Source organism: Petaurus breviceps, unplaced genomic scaffold, assembly GCF_028583685.1.
Source record: "Petaurus breviceps papuanus isolate PSGF00001 unplaced genomic scaffold, PetGlider_PUasm1.0 76, whole genome shotgun sequence".
Classification (NCBI taxonomy): domain Eukaryota; kingdom Metazoa; phylum Chordata; class Mammalia; order Diprotodontia; family Petauridae; genus Petaurus; species Petaurus breviceps.
The window spans coordinates 24,065,619-24,078,753 of NW_027186473.1; the positions used below are offsets into that span (position 1 = coordinate 24,065,619).

Here is a 13,135-nt window from a genome sequence, read left to right on the forward strand (position 1 = left end):
AGAAAGAACCTGATGTAGATGTCTAAGTTTCAAAATAACTTTAAAATAAAATAAAATACATTTATCATTGATGATATTAGGAAAATGTCTTTTCCCAAAATAAGCACTCAAATTTGTTTTATGTAGTTACAACTATATTCATATAGATATAAATATAAACACACCCTCAAATAGAGAGGAAAAATCATTTTTACATCAATATAAGGTTTGCTATTTGAAGAACTTGGCATCCTGATTGTTCAAATTGAATTATTCGTACATCATTGAGTTTACCCCCTAATAACACATATGAAAGAAGGATGGAGCTTCATTTCCTGCCTTTCCTTTGTAAATACAGAGGAAAATAGATTTCACTGTCCATTGATGCAAGGGCTTCTTAACCTAGGTTCAATGAACTTTTAACAAAATCAATGTGTATATCAAAATAACTTGTAAAGAGCTCTACCATTTACTGCCTCAACAAATCCACACTAACATATCTAGAGATTATGTTTCACTAGCAAAATGATAATGTTGAGGTATTGTTTGTTAACCTACACAATATAGGCAAGCCTATACATTTTATTTCATGTATTTGAAGAATATTATTTTAGAAGTGATACATAGGTTTCAACATTTTGCCAAAAAGTTTCATGATATACAAAAAGGGTAAGAATCCCTGATTTGTATTGAGTTAAATTAGCCAGAAACACATATACATATACATTACGTGTGCATATACAAAAGCATATATGTATAAAGACATACATGAATATAGGCATTTGGGTTAGTATATATTAGGGGATATACACAATTACATTTAACACAATACATCATTACATTTCTCAATATGTCAAGAAATTTAATATGATATACATATTTATGGATATGAAGGTGCATGTAATAAAGGCAGCTATCTGGTACAATGGATAGAGTGCTAGGCCTGGATTGAAGAAAACTACTCTTCCTGATTTCAAATACTGCTGCCAACACTTACCAGCTGTGTGACCTGAGGCAAGTCACTTAATCCTATTTGCCTCAATTTCCTCATTTGTAAACTGAGCTGGAGAAGTAAATGGCAAACCACTTCAGTATCTTTGCCAAGAAAATCCCCAAAGGCACTACTAAGAGTCAGAAATGACTGCAAATGACTGTGGTTTTAATCATATCTGACTTCTCTGACCCCAGTTGGGGTTTTGTTGGAAAAGACACTGAAGTGTTTTGTAATTTCTTTCTCCAACTCATTTTCCAGATCAAGAAACTGAGGCAAAAATGATTACACAGCTGGCAAGTGTCTGAGACTGGATTTAAACTCAAGTCTTCCTGCTATCCACTACACTACCTACCTGAAAAAAATGATTAAACAACAACAAGGAACAACAATAAACATAAATGCTTATTTTGTATATGCCTCTCTCTCGCTTTCTCTTTATGTGTGTGTGCGTGCGTGTGTGTGTGTGTGTGTGTGTGTAATTTTGTGATCAGAAGAAATTAGGTTAAGGTAAATTCAATTTTTGTTGCTTTGCCTCCAAAGGTTAAAATTTCATAAGATAAGCATAATAATTCATTGTATGCTTTCTTCTTTAACATTTCAATGTATTTTATTTCTAACAGTATATATTGCAACCACTCTATAGCATCTTAACCTGTGGGCTTCCTTTGGTAAAGAGGTCCCATTTAATAAGATGGATGACATTTTCTGCTTTCTTGACATTGTGTGGATAGCTATAGATACATATATTACCCAACAGTTATGCCATATTCTCACTATACCTTTTGATTTTGTGCATAATATACCAGATAACAACACTACAAAGTACTCAGTATCATTAACTTAATTTCTTATATGAAGAAACAAGGTTTTGGAGACAGTGATTGATTTGTCCAGAGATAATGATCTGGTGTGTTGTAGCCAGAATTTGAACTCATCTTCTGACTCCAAGAGTAGGTCATTCCCCTACATGGCACTGCCTTCCTCTCTACTGCAGGTGTTTAGGTTGCCAGATATAAACTATGACATGGATTGCTTTCTCAATAATAAAGCTATGCAATATGGACCAACCAAACTATTTTAAGATGGTCATTGATAGATATAAAAGGATATAAACTTACAAAAACCCTTGTATGTTTCTTCTTTGAACTTGGAAAAGTGATTTCTGAGATATAATTATTAAATATCTAGTTGGAATTTCAGCTAGTTCACACATAACAATACTAACCTTAGGGGCAGCCAGGTAGCACAGCAAGTAAGAGCACCGGCCCCAGAGTCAGGATGACCTGGGATCGAATCCAGGCTCAGACACTTAGCATCCACCTAGAAACACCTGGCCTTGTAACCTTGAGCAAGTTACTTAACCCCAATTGCTTTAAAAATATACTAACCTTAGTAAATGTTCAAAATCATCTTGGAATATTTCTTTTATCCCTGACACAACATGTTAAATAATAAAAACAGAATAAACCAAAAACTTCAAACTAACTGTGTCAATTACCAAATGACAACTCAAAATAGGGACAATATAGTAGAAAGAATACTGAATATGGAGTCACAAATCTCACATTCAAGTCATAGCTTTGCTATAAATTTCCTGTGTCCTCTTAGCCAAGTTAGACTTTCTTAGCTGCCCTCATTTTCCTCATCTCAAAAAAGAGAATGTTGGACTTACTGAACACTGAAATCTTATTTCACAATACTTAAATAGGAATTAAAATTAGTTGGCAAGCTTAATAGAAATACACCTATAGTTCTATCTGCTTTTATACAGAGTTGTATTATTTCTTTTTTTAATATTTATTTTTAGTTTTCAACATTCATTTCTACAAGATTTTGAGTTACAATTTTTTTTTCTCCCTGTCTTTTCCATACTCTGTTTTGGGAATTGAAATTTAAGATCTTCCCTGCCTCTAGGCCCTTTTATAGGCTTAAGTGACTCTGAGAACCTCCCTTGATTTGAAAATATACTCTGCCCCCTAATAGGCTGAATGTGGTCTCCTGGAGCCTGTGGTAGGAGGATTATTTTCACTTTGTGATTGGGCAGTGGGTCAAGAGGGATATGACATTCTCTGATGGAGGAGAAGGCTATATATACCCTGATCTGAGGCTTTGCTTTGGGGCTCACTTTGAGAACTGTTGTGTGATTTGACCAGACAAGATTCTGGGCAGATATCAAGCCCTCCAGCTTTGAAAACCCAGATGTTGATGCTTTTATCTCTCCTAACTGTAATGGGAATGTAAATTTGAAGATCTTCCCTGCCCCTAGGCTAAAGTGCACCTGGAGCCTGGGGTGGGAGGCTTGTTTTTCAGTAGATATTTCTTGATTGGCCAGTGGGTCCAGAAGGTTGTTACATTCTCTGAGCCAGGAGAAGGCTATATAAGCCCTGATGTGAGGCTTTGTGTTGGGGCTCACTTTGAGAAGTGTTCTGTGATTTGATGAAACTATGGGCTAGCCGTTGTCAGAGCCCCCTGCCTTTGAAATCCAGATGTTGTGTGGATATTCTTTTGGTTAAATAATGAAAAACATACACCCAAGCCTATATACAAATTCATATATGTGCAATATTTTATATGCATACATATATATGTATACATGAAATCATACATACATGTGTAGTAACACACATATGAGAACACTTTTTAGGAAAAAAAGGGTTTCTTGAGAACTTAGGCAAGTTTCTTCAATTCTTTTTGACATTTTTTAAACATGTGCAAGGCATTTTGCTTTTCACTGGAAGCATAAAAACAAAACAAAAGCCAGTCTAATATCAAGGAACTTATCTTTGAAAGGGTGGTATAAATGTATCCACAGATACATAAATACAGGTAGTTTTAGATGGCAAAGAATACTAATGGGGAGGGAATAATGAAGTGGAAAGGTTTCATACAGCAGGTGGAATCTGATCTGAAACTTGAAGAAAGAAATTTGTGAGAGGATATGCATTCTTGAAATAGAAGAAGCCTATGATTTCTCTGGTGTTAAAGATCAACTATTAAGTTCTTTGAAATTTAATTTATCTAAGCCTCTTACAAAATCATGGAGCAGAATGAAATGTGTTCTAAGATTGCCTTCAGCTCTAAAATTCTTGAGCCTATATAATGTTAAGATCATATGTAAACAATAATAAAATAATAAAGCAAAGAGAAGCCAAACCTTAATACTGACTCTTATGTGGTTATAATAGGAATACCCTAGAATGTGGAAAAATGTTCACAGCAGGAAATTCAGCCATAGAATCCTGATTTAGAAGAGATGACAGAGGTTATCTTGGTCAACCTATAGCTGCATTGGAATATCTTTTATAACATCATCAATGAGCAACTGCCTAGACTTTCATTTATAAACTCAAGTGAAGAGCAACCTACTGCCTTCTGAGGGATTTAATTTCATATTTGAATGGGAGATATTGCTTGGAAGGTTTTTTGGACATCAAATCTAAATTGGTTTCTTTAAAAATTACACTCATTTTTTTTTACTAGTTCTGTTATCTAAAGTAAAAACTATCAAATGATAGCTTATATGAGATCACTCTTCAAATATTTAAAATAAGATATGCCCCATTCCATCTTTATTAGAATCATAAATTTTGTACTGGACCTTTAGGGCATGTGATTCTAAAACCATCACTTTATCCACTACTTAATGTGGCTTGTAAAGGTTTTCTTGGAAAAAATATTCAAGAATGTTCAAGAGATTGATCAATTAAATTTTATTCAACAAATATTGATTAAAAAGCTTCTACATGTGGATCTCAATTTAAGTACTAACAATATATTATTTTTTAAAACAGGACACAGTTCCAGCCCTCAGAGCATTTATGGTGTAATATTGGTAATATGAATATGCACATACACAAATATACATATAATATATAGGCAAAAATATGCTTATTTTATAGAGACACCTTTATATATTTATAAAAATACACATACATAGCATATATGTATGTTTTATCAGTATATATACTTACACACATATATATATGCACATCAACACACACTCATGAATATAATAGAGTTAAAGAAGAAATCCTGTAGAAAATTCCATTTCATTGAAATGACTTTAGCAAAGCCTTGAAGGTTTGTGAACTAGGTAAGATCAGAGAAGGCTTTGTAAGGGAAAGAGGTGACACCTAACAGCTGCGGCATATCTTGCCCATGGGAATTGGTAGAGTTTTCTCTGCCTTCAACTCAGAGAAGTGTTGTTAAACAATCATAAAGCAAGAAACAAGCATATATTCTTTATGAAGAGAGCCTAGAAAGGTGTTTTGAAATCTGCATTATTCAAATGCATGTATGTTTGTAAATAAAAATGATACATAGATTTCACATTTCATGTTAATGACTCTTAGAAGAATATGTCTTAATGCTACTTAGTTAATCCAGACTCTATCAAGAAAAAAAAAATGATGCAAGAAAATCAAATACATTTTCAAGATCATACAGTATTAATCTGAGCATTATAGTTAAAGGCAAAATAAAAGTTAGATTCCAAATCCTTGAAAACACAGACAGATTGCAAGAAAGTAGTGTAACAAATAACTGGGAATTGTGGGGATGCCCATCACTTGGTGAAAGGCTGAACAATTGGTGGTATACCCTTGTGATGGAATACTACTACACTTTAAGAAATGATGAGCTTGATGATCTTATAAAAACATGGATACACTTGCATGAAATAATAACAAGCTACAGGGCAGCTAGGTGGTGCAGTGAATAGAGAACTAGTACTGGAGTCAGGGGGACCTGAGTTCAAATCTGACCGCAGATACTTAATAGTTACCAGACATGTGACCTTGGGGAAGTCACTTAACCTCAATTGCCCTGCCTTCCCCCACTCCAAAAGCAAAATAATAATAATAATAATAATAATGAGATACATGAGCAGAATCAAGAGAATGTTGTATAAGGTAACAGCAATATTGTTTTAAGAACAACTTTGAATGACTAAGACACTTTGACTAATCTAAATGTCCAAATTAACTACAAAGAACATGTAAAGGAAAACACTATCAGCAATCAGAGAAAGAAGCTATAAATAGGAATAAGTATAGAAAGCTCTTACATATATATATGTATATATATACATATAATACATGCATATACACACATACATATTTGTATCTAATGGTAGCTATTTCTAGGGTAGTAGAGGAAAGAAAAAAGGGAAAAAATAAAGTGAAGCAATAACTTTAGTATACGTTTAAAAGGAATTGCAAGTTGTAAATAAATGATTTGCAGTTTCATGTACAATCATCTTTTCCTCCCATTCTGTTACGAAAAAACTGGTTTTATTAGTTCCAGAATAAAATAAATATTTTTAAAAGAAAATGTCATATTTGGATCCAGTCTTTATAGCATTTGAATATACTGCATGACCAAGAGTTTTAATTAAAATGTGGTTAAAATATTTAATCACGATACTTAGTTGGAGATGACATTTAAGCAGATAAAGCCATTGTGAGAAACGACCATGCTGAAGGAAAACCATGCTGAAGACTGAATCTAAAAACACTCAAGGATCACTTTTTTCTTATTTTCTCTTTTTTTGAGGGAGAATACGTTTATTTCTGGACACATTATTCCATAACCTCAATGATCATTTCTCAAGTATCAATTTTTAAAACTATCTCAAAGTTGAGACAAAATGAAAAATATTACAGACAAAGGAGGAGGAACCACCAGCTAAGAGGACTTTATATATAGCCAAACCATCTGCCCATCTTCTCCTCTGTGTACAATATTAACAGGAATGATAGACATGGGTGTCAGATATTATTGATGAGGAAAAAAAGATCAATCTGACAGGTGTGATGTGGAAACTCAGACTTGTTTTGATTTACATTTCTCTAATCAATAGTGATCTAGAGCGTTTTCCTCATGACTATAGATAGTTTTAATTTCTTTATCTGAAAACTGCCTGTTTAAATTCTTTGACCACTTATTAACTAGAAAATAACTTGAATTCTTATGATTTGACTCAATTCTCTCTATATTTTAGAAATAAGACCTTTATCAGAGATAATGGTAGGGAAAACATTTTCCCAGCTTTCTGCTTCCCTTCTAATCTTAGTTGCATTGACTGTGTGCAAAAACTTTAATTTAATGTAATCAAAATTATCCATTTTAGATTTCATTATGTTCTCTATCTCTTCTTTGGTCACAAATCATTTCCTTCTCCATAGGTATGACAGGTAAACTACTCCTTGGTATCCTAGTTTGCTTATAGTTCTCACCTTTCATGTCTAAATTGTATACCCATAAAATGACTCTATTAATGTTATTGAGGTTAAACTAATCATATAGTTCAGGGGTCATAAGACTGTTGAATTAGAACAGGATGTGTGTGTGTGTGTGTGTGTGTGTGTGTGTGTGTGTGTGTACACCCATTTGGCAGTCTGGTGAAGCCCAAGAACCCCTTCTCAGAATGATGGTTCATTATCTACATTCATATTTGAAGGAAAGGGTAAATTTCATATAGATATTAGTAAAATTAAAGATGTATTGTTTTTCCTATTCAAGTTCACAGAACCCCTAAAATCTATCTATGGACCTCTGAGGTTAAGCACCCTTGAAACAGACACTACTAACAGAGATAATCAGAAAATTTTCTCATTAATAAAAACTTCTACATGAGAGAATAGTTCTTGGGTTGTACTAGAGGATGTCTCAGTTTCCTTCCAACTCTTAGCTTTTGGGGTTAATATCTCTGCTTCTCCTTCAATTTAGGATCATTTTTATCAATCAAAACACATTTATTAAGTATCTTGTATGTCCAGATTATATGTTACTCATTTAGGATGAAAATATGAAGGAAGAGAAAGTCCTTCTCTCAAAGAGCTTATGTTGATTAGGCCATCCCAGGCTAAGAGCTCCAAACTCATTTAGATGAAATTGCCGAGGCATTTGAGAGTTTTTCCTATCACATAGTGAGAGCAGATTAATTTTCTCCTTTAGCCTCATGATATCAAAGTACAGAAATTGGAATATTTCCTGTTTCACTCAGTGGCAGATGAGAAGTAGACTGGGCAATGATGAAGGGTCTCTTGACACAGTCTTGAGGAATGACCAATTTATTTTTTTCTCTGATCAATTGTAAAAAAATACTAAATACTTTTAAGTTTCAACTTGTCAAAATTGAGCAGGTGAGCAAACTTAGTGCTAAGTTACTCTTCAAAAAGAATGAATAATTCTTCCTCCTCATTCATTCATTTCCCTTTCTATATCCTGGTTCTCCAAATAGTTAAAAAAAGTATGAAAGATGGATATATAATATGACTATGCTGCTGATGACTGAAAAATAATCTATGGAATTAATTCTTGCCTGATAATGAGATGTTTTCATCTTCAAATGGCATTTACAATTTCATTCAGGGTAAAATCATTTAAAAAACAGACACAAACCCTATGAATTCATTGACTTTAGGTAGGCAGAGATCACTAAAGCCTACAAGCTGGCATTGCTGGATTAATGGATGCTTTCATTTACATTTGGTTCAAGCCATGAGCCTAAAGCAAATCGTTGCTGGTGTAGGTATCTAAGTAGCAATTTGCAATATAGGTCATATCCTGAGGCCCTCTATGCATGAACATTCAATAAGCTCTCCATTCCTTTCTTAGTAATGGAAGAAAATTTGTAATAAGGAAGATCAAGAGGCAGAATCTAAAAGCACATTTTGTTTGGCCCTTATGATTTTACATCTTTAACAAACTTCCACATGTTCAGTTCATGTTTTGACAAACATGACAATCATGTCTTACTGCAGAACTAACAACCTACAAAGAATGCAATGCAAACTGTTTTCAAATAATGTACCATTAGAGCATCAATTAAACCAGAAGTCATATAGAAAATGAAGCTGCCACTAACACCAGCAGAACTCATCCTGAAGAGATTTTTCTCATTTCTTGTCTTGTCAAAAATACCATGAACAAGGGGTCATTAGCACTCTATACTTGATTATACTTATATTAAAACTATCCACAAAGCAAGGACATTTAACAAACCAGAAGGACAATGGCAGAATGGAAAAGAATTTCTTTTTGATAAATCTAAATGAATACAATGACTTAAGTCGATTTAAGTGAATCTATGATGCCTCATGCGTGTGAGAGTGACAAACAAAAACAGAGCAAGTGTCAATAAGTAAGTCAGAGTAGACATAGAGACAACTAAAGATGAAAAAGTTATTGATACTATTGTGCCTTTGCTAAAAATCAGGGTTGACTTTAATTACTCCCTAGCACAGAGAAAAAGAAGCCCAGCTGAGCAGTGAGAGCAAGAAAGCAGCAGCTGTAGCCAATAACCCTGACAAGTCTACTAATCTTTCTCTTCTGGAATTTCCTGAAGTATGCTCATTCCTTTCACTTCTCCTGTTTGGAAATTAATCCTCATCTCATAGTCTTTATAGAAGAGTAACGTGATGAGAGGGAGAGGACAGGGGCGGAAAAGATATGAATTAGAAGAGAGGGGATAGATGTCATTATAATAGAGCAGTATGAAAGTGAAAGAGGTTTTTTTTTGTTTGTTTCCCCCTCTACTGTGTGTCCCTCTTGGGTGTCTTGCAGACAAAGCCATAATACTAAACTTCAAGAAGTGTTAGGCGTGGAAAACACTAAAAGGGTCTGTCCATGATTTCTGTCATAAAGGACACAAAATATAAATGTTTGACAGTAGTTTATGATTCATTTCCTTTCTCTTAAAGTATGTATGTATTAGAGATCACAGAACCTTCACCAAACAAGAGAATTATGGAGATTACTCCACCCTGCTATCCATAAAATAGTCTGATTGGAATTAAATTCTATCTAAACAACAACAGGAACGGCAGGGACTGAAAGCTTATACCTTGGCCCAGCTGGAGCATCCTATATATGTTGCCATGGTGACTGCCAATATTCTGTGTGTAAGTGATTTGCTGCTACCACATCTAGGGGTAGGGATCAGCATCAGATACTGACCTTCCAAGTTTACTATGACTGCTATTTAAGACTAAGCAATGTAACTTTTAAGTAGATCTGCTGTGATGTACTTTATGGTGAATAGGTTGGTTTTTATGATGCTCTAAATTGGGGAGTTCTGTTGGAAGAGAAAAACTTGACAATATTTTAGGATATAATTGTCACTATTTTCAAATGAAATTGTTATGTCTTTGGATACCCTGCCAAAGAGATTTCATTAGTCTAGAAGATTATTAATGTAAAGAAAACCTGTAAAAGATGAATAAATAGAATATTAAAGGATTATTTTGATTGAATTTATCTCATGGATATACTAGTGGTGGAAGGTACAATTAGCAGAAGGCTTTGAGTAGAGAGTAGAGATAGACATTGGGCAGATAGGAGAGCCCTGCACTTAAGCAGTTAGGGATTATGGCACAATGCTAACTAGGTTTTCCATGGTCCTTATTTCTGATAATGCATCCCTCATAATCTGCTTTGGAAGTTCTGGTCATTTTGCCATTGAGACACAAGAAAAACTTTAGGGAAGGTAGGAAACACTCAAGAGAAATTACATATGGTGCTATCTGGGAAACTTAAAGTTAACTGGTGGCTAGATGCATAAAGCGCTGGACCTCGAGTCAGAGAAATGAGTTCAAATTTAGTTGTACACACCTAACTCTCTGTCAGACCCTAAGCAATTTCCTAAACTCTGTCACAACTCTAAAAAAAGGATAATAAAATCAAATGCTTCATGGGGCTGCTGTTAGGATCAAATGAGATAATAATGGTAAAAAGCACTTAGCCCCCCAAACACAATACACACTACATAAATATGTATTATCTATCCTATACCATTAGTTTCTCTTCCAAAGAATCTAGCCTCTTCTTATTAAGAGAAACACACAATGAATTTTCTAAGGAGGTGGTAAAAGAAGAATCATCCTAATTTCCTTGTAATGAAAGTATCAACAGAGTGAAAAAAGAAAGAAGTGCAGAAAGCTCTAAAAGTTTGAAGAAAGACCTTGCTGTTTTGGCCATGGGTTCCATTACCACCTCTGACATATACTGACAACATGATCTGGGGTCCCTCACCCTAGGTATTATAGAAACTTTTTCTAGCAACTTATTTCAAAGTTGAAGGGAGATGATGACCAATATTGGCAGAAGAAGATTCCTCCTCTTAAAGGTGTCTATAGACAATTCTTGTCCTCTATCCCATTAAAAAATGTGTGAATTTCTTGAAAGACAGTTAAATCCATAAAGCACTTGACATATATGGTGACTATTATAAGAAAGTTTATCCATGGATTAATGTCAATCATTAAGTAGATAACAGTTGCCCTCTAATGTAACTTAGTAAGGAATATCTCAATCAATGGGGACTTTATAAAGAATGATCAAAATTTGAACTAAACTTTTAAAGTAATTCATATAAATGTATGTGAATTGTTGAACTGTGAATGAATGGTTCATACTCTTAAGATTACTATTCCTATTGACATGTATACAATAAAATTTGGTGCTGCTTTTCTTGTTCCCACTCCCACATATGTATCCTCTCTGGGTTATAGTGCTAATACAAAGGTTTAGGGATTGTAGAATTAGTGCTTATGAAATCCCACAGGTATACTCCCTACTGATTATCAGCCAGATTGAATTAGCTTTTAGAAAAAGTCTTTACTAAAATTATCAATTCTTATAGAATTTCAAGGCTCCTAAATCCATGGTTAACTCTCCTCTCAAACACAGAAGGTCTCAGGGAAGACTGGCATTAAGTGTAAATAATAAGTGTATCCAAAGAGTAGCCTCACAGCTCATTGTTATTAGAATTCCATTGGTGAACCATCATGTAGTTCTTAAAAAGTGGTATGATAGCAAATGTTTAATAACAAGCTCTGAGAAAAGAAAATGTACCCACAACATACTTTAAAGTCTAGCATTTTCTCCATCACTTTCTTACATCCAGATGATCAACAAATCAATAAATCAAAGTCTGATTCATAACACTGCCAGTTTCCGATGTATAAATGCTCACATACTGAAAATTTAACAATCAGCTCAAAAACCAGTTCTAAATTCCTGCAGCACATCCCTACAGACTTAGGTAAAGCTCTGCTAAGATTCTAGGGTCAGTATCCTTGTAAATCTGGAAAGTGTCTTTCCTCAATCTGTTTAATTGATTTCCCCTGTGCATTTAAGCTCTTGATATGATACCTCCTAATGATTTTAACCACTGTTGCTCCAGGGATAATTTTAATAGCTCCAATAGAAACTTCAGATCTTCCAGCCCTCCCAAGTTCAAACGATCATCACCTGGCCAACAGAAAAGAGGGAGGGAAGAAACAAAACCACCCTCCAACACAAGGACAATTCTCTCTGTGAAGCATTTCACTGCTAGATTTCACCACTGCTACAATGGTCTGCTGCTGAACTTCCTGTTACACACTTAGACCTAGAGGAATTGTGTCTGATTTTTTTTCAGACAGTCATATGATATTTCATATGTGGCTTCATCTGTCTTCATTCAATGTTCAGAGCATTTTATTTTTTCTAAAATTAATTAAGAACTAGTCTACTCCTGGTTTACTAATTGATTTATTTGAGCAATCTGGGCCTTCTGTGAGTACATTAGTAGGCATGAATTAATGATTTTCACAGTCAGTCTTAGCCAAAATCAAACCAAAATAAAACTAATAAAAACAACAAAATATGCCAAAGTAATTAAATTATGAAGATTACAGAGGAATCAACAGCAAGAACTATACAATGTATCTAGTTGAACTCCACAATTTAACAGTGAGATAAAGTGACTTGCCCAAGATAATTAAGTAGTAGAGTTGGTATCCAAACCCAGATCTTCTGGGTTCCAAGTCCAGAATACTGTTTTCTCTATGCTTTATTGACTCCAGGAGATAGTAAAAATATTACCTGAATGTTAAAGATTCTTAAGCCTTGGGAAACCAGGTTTAGAACACTGAGTCACTGATACACATCCACTCATAATTTCTATAACTGAAATCACCATTGACAGAACAACATTTATGTTTTTACTTTACTTCTCACACACAAATTAAATGCATATGGTGGCATTGCACCTCCCAACAAGACTCATCTATTTTCCTCCTGTGCTTTGTGGTCCCTTAAATATAAATCATTTCTCTCTTATTGTTCCATTCTGCCTTTTTTTTTCAAATCACAAATCAGAAGAACTGCAATGCA

General features: G+C 34.2%; 1 protein-coding gene across 4 annotated transcripts in view; it reads right to left on the reverse strand.

The window, feature by feature from the left end:
• The window catches only part of EPHA5 (EPH receptor A5), a 520,714-nt gene that overhangs the window by 204,764 nt on the left and 302,815 nt on the right, over positions 1-13,135 (reverse strand). The window lies entirely within an intron of this gene.